Source organism: Littorina saxatilis, linkage group LG10, assembly GCF_037325665.1.
Source record: "Littorina saxatilis isolate snail1 linkage group LG10, US_GU_Lsax_2.0, whole genome shotgun sequence".
NCBI lineage: Eukaryota > Metazoa > Mollusca > Gastropoda > Littorinimorpha > Littorinidae > Littorina > Littorina saxatilis.
In genome coordinates this window covers 14913957-14918513 of record NC_090254.1, presented here as the reverse complement: position 1 = coordinate 14918513, position 4557 = coordinate 14913957, and the positions used below count along the sequence as shown (strand labels likewise).

Here is a 4557-nt window from a genome sequence, read left to right as displayed (position 1 = left end):
AATGCCTCTAAGTCTAACCCCCATGTTTGTGGAATGTCAACTAAAAAGGTACGGAATTTGCATAAATGTGCATAATACAATTAATTTTGTTTTTAATTTTGCAAAAAACATTCAATATGCACATAGATTTCATTCTTTAGAGTCGAAATCGAAAGGAAAAACTCAGAACATTTCCACCCACCAACAGCTTCAGCTCAAATCCCAAACCTGTTTGGTGCGACTTAGTTAAAAGAAAGGAACTTGGATATAATGTGTCGAGCAGGCCTCTCCATTCAAATGAAACCATCAGGATATGTTATCGGGTGTAGGTTTGGGTAGGGGGTGGGGAGTTAACTGGTTGTCCAAAACGTGTGAGCCCCAATAAAGAACCCTCCATTTTACGACCGATCATTATTGGCACTTTGAAGGTCGCATCTTGGGAGTTTACTGTATCATTTTTCCCTGAAGGCTGTCACACAGGTTTGTAAAATCTGTGTATAATGTGCAGGGAGAAGAGGTTTCTGCGTGGGGGGGGGGGGGGGGGGGGGAAGGGGGGGGGGGGGCGGTAGCTCAATTGGTAGAGTACTGGATTTGTGATCGGAAGGTCGCAGGTTCGAGAGAGAGAGAGACAGAGAGAGAGAGACAGAGAGAGAGACAGAGAGAGAGAGACAGAGAGAGAGAGAGACAGAGAGAGAGACAGAGAGAGAGACAGAGACAGACAATCAGATAGACAGACAGTCAGATAGACGGATAGACAGATAGACGGACAGACAGACAGAGCAACTGACAACAGACATACAGACAGAGAGATACGGACAGACAGACAGAGAGACAGACAGTCTCTTGGAGACAAACAGGCAGACAGACACTGTTCCGCCGCTTTGGTAATTATGGGTGTAGCAGAACCCGCGCCGTCGGCAGAGGGATAGTTACAATCACAACTACTCTTTAAAAGTATGGGTTTGTGTGAACCCGCGCCATCGGTAGTGTTTATGTAAATTATCATAATCAATTAATTTTAATGTTTTGTCATGTACACACTAAAAATTTGCAGACAGAGAGCAAATTAGGTGTGTGAGAGATACTTAAAATTTCAAAACGATACCTTTAATGGTTCCAGAGTTACAATGATTTTAGTGTGTTCTTCCGTAGATACGCTGACAACAGTTCCGAACATGAAATGTAAGTACAGAGTCTATGGATGGTAAACGGAATGTTCAGAAAGAAAAGCTGCTGCGTAGAAGCACAGACAGAAGCTACGTACATGAAATGTATTGTATATAGTGAGTTCATGAATGGTAAACAGAAGCGTCAGTCATTGCAACGGAACAGCAAATGACCGGTTTACTCTGATTCTACTGGTCTCCAGTCACCACAACGACTAGGAGTGGAGCATACATACAAATAAGGCAAGCCAAGACTACACAAGGTAATAGTTATTGCTGGCTGGCCAGGCAATGTCAATGTCGGTCTGTCGGTCTATCTGTCTGTTTCTGTGGCAGGCTGTCAGGCAGTCAGTCAGTCAGTCAGTCAGTCAGTCAGTCAGTCAGTCTGTCTGTCTGTCTGTCTGTCTGTGTGGTTCTATCAAGCAGGGATTAGCCCAGGAGAAAAAGGCAATGGGACATTTGTCCCTCTCAACCTAATTCCGATGGGACATAGTCGAAGGCAAGAAGCGCCAAAGAGGCCTGTACCCGTTTTGACCAAAGATGTAAAATGGTGCAACTGATATGGTGCCATTTGAGAATTAGCCGCTATATCGTGTTATCTCTGTATGTGTCTGTATGTGTGAGTGTGTGTGTGTGTGTGTGTGTGTGTGTGTGTGTGTGTATGTGTGTGTGTGTGTGTGTGTGTGTGTGTGTGTGTGTTTTCCACCAACTCACGGAGGAAATACATTTTCATAGCGATTAGAAACAGATAAGTAACAAGGAAAATCCCTTTCTTTTGTACTATGAATATTGACTTCGACTTGATTGCATCGTTTTATTTTTATTTTTTTTTTTACCTCAGTTGCATGCAGGCTGCTTCAAACCCTCCTTTAACTGTTTTCTTCTTCTTTTTTTCCTTTTTTTTCTTTTTTTTTTGTGTGTGTAAATAGGCGGTAAGCATCCTTCTTCATACCGGCACGGTTGGCCTAGTGGTAAGGCGTCCGCCCCGTGATCGGGAGGTCGTGGGTTCGAACCCCGGCCGGGTCATATCTAAGACTTTAAAATTGTACTACGTTGCAAGCCCCTGGAGCAATTTTTTGATTAGTGCTTTTGTGAACAAGAAACAATTAACAAGTGGCTCTATCCCATCTCCCCCCTTTCCCCTATCCCATCTCCCCCCTTTCCCCGTCGCGATATAACCTTAAATGGTTGAAAACGACGTTAAACACCAAATAAAGAAAGAAAGAAAGAAAGAAATTCCATTTTGTTTAGGTTTATTTGGAAGAAAAAGTATTCAAATACGCGCGCATTTGAAAAAAGTAAGACGAATAGTTATGTGTAAAGAAAAAGAATATGGTGGTTTGAATATGATAAACGTAGTAGATATGCACAACTCATTTATGATTTCCTGGCTTGTTAATTTGCAAAACTCCACACAAAAGTATTGGTCTGTTATTCCAAGATATTGTCTGGCATGTCTGGGCATTGGTTTATCGTGCTTTGACTCAAATGCATCTTCGAAAACGATGAATGGCCTCAATAGTTGCAGATCATTGTTTTGAAAACAAGTGTTGTTGACTTGGCTTGACAATAAAAGTGTTTTCTGTGAAAAGTATGATTTTTCACCAGTATTATTGAAGGACCAATGCATTTGGAACAATATAAATATTCAATTTAAACATAAATGCCTATTTTTTTTAAAGATTTTATAAAACATAATATCTCATTTGTAAAGGATGTTATGAATGAAAATGGTATTATTATTTCTTTTGAAGATTTATGTCAAAAGTGGGTTATAAACCATCCAGACAGTTTGAATACAATGCATTATGCACAGCACTTAAATCCAGACGTACAGACACATTACCATATAAATATTTTACATTGCAGGATTTCATTGTTAATGGTGGTAATATAACAGCAAAGTTTATTAGAACATATTTAGCTGATCTTGATGTCCAGATTCCGAGTGCTTGTGATTTTTGGAAACGAAAACATAATGTAGATTTGGATAAGAGAAACTGGTTACTGGCTGTTAATAGCACAAAAGAAGAAAGATTACGTCTGCTGCACTGGAAATTATTACATAGAATATATCCAACCAATATTTTATTAAACAAAATGTATTACGAACATCGAATAAGTGTGAAGTTTGTAATGAATTAGACACCCTTGAACATTTCTTTTTTAGTTGCCAAGAGGTGATGAAGGGTTGGAAAATATGTAAAGATTTTGTTTATAAGAAAATACATGTTGCCATCATTTTGAATAAAGAAAATGTATTTTTGGGTTATTTTAGAGAAAGTTTGAAAAATGATTATATTTATTTTGTGAATTATTGTATTCTAATTACCAAAATGACCATTGGAAAGTTTAAATATGGGAAAAAGTTAGATTTGGGTGTATTATTGGAAACTGAGCTGAACATTAGGAATAAATTTATGTTATGATTATTTTTATTTATTTATTTATTTAAACATATATTAGTTTACTGATAAAGTTTGTTGATTTAAAAATGTACACATTTGACTGAGAAAAGAAAAGACCTATGAAGAAGGTTTGCTCCAAGCCACACACACACACAAAATATTTAAAAAAATAAGACAAAAAATAATTGTAGTAGCAAACCTGCATGCAACTGAGGTTAAAAAAAATCTTTATCAGCCTCGGTCGATACAGTTGAAACAGAAGACGATATGCTCCCCTCGGACCGACAAAATCCTCACTAGTCTGTCAACGACCCACCGAACATCTTACAATGTTAAAACAATGTGGCACTCAAGACAAGATTCCTAACTTTTGGAAAGAGATCAGGATTTCTTTCAAGATTTCAAGTACCGACTGCCACAGAGTCTGAGTTTTAAGGAACCGAGTGCGCCGAGTACAAAACAGAGAATGAGTCGTTGGACACAAATTTGTCTTCGACACTCCAAGTTTGAGACTCTATAAAGGATCATCACCAGTCTCACAACGAGCAAGACTTTGTCGCCTGACAAAGCTGTATCAGCAGGTAGACGTTAGAGCTGATACTTACCTGTAAAGCTGATGGCAGAGCTTGTCCCTGTAGGTTGAAAGTGCAGTCTTCTCCGAGGGCAGAGCTTGTCCGTTTAGTTTGCACGTGCGATCTTATCCGACGAGAGAGCTTGTCTGTTCTGGCTGACACTGTGGTCTTTATATAATGTTTGAATATAACTGAGCGTGTCTGGCATGGAGAATGACTGGGCAGGGCTTGATGGAATCAAGCATGCGAATGTCGACGTGGACCAATCAAATTGTGCCAACGAGTATCTTCCGATTCGAATATACTCTTTACCTGCTTCTATTATCTCATATTCGACAGCGAAACGTGTGATGTGGGTGGAGTTTGATGGAATGAGACGCGTGTATGTCGACGTGGCACTATGAAAAACACGGCAACAAATACCTGTCAAGG

At 39.4% G+C, this 4557-nt stretch overlaps 1 long non-coding RNA gene across 1 annotated transcript in view; it reads right to left on the bottom strand.

Annotated features, from left to right (window-relative positions):
- The window catches only part of LOC138978238 (uncharacterized), a 49676-nt gene extending 45360 nt beyond the window's left edge, over nucleotides 1-4316 (bottom strand). The window contains exon 1 of the long non-coding RNA XR_011459610.1: nucleotides 4159-4316. This is a non-coding gene — a long non-coding RNA (uncharacterized lncRNA). The remainder of the gene's footprint in view (nucleotides 1-4158) is intronic.
- Nucleotides 4317-4557: the final 241 nt, after the last annotated feature.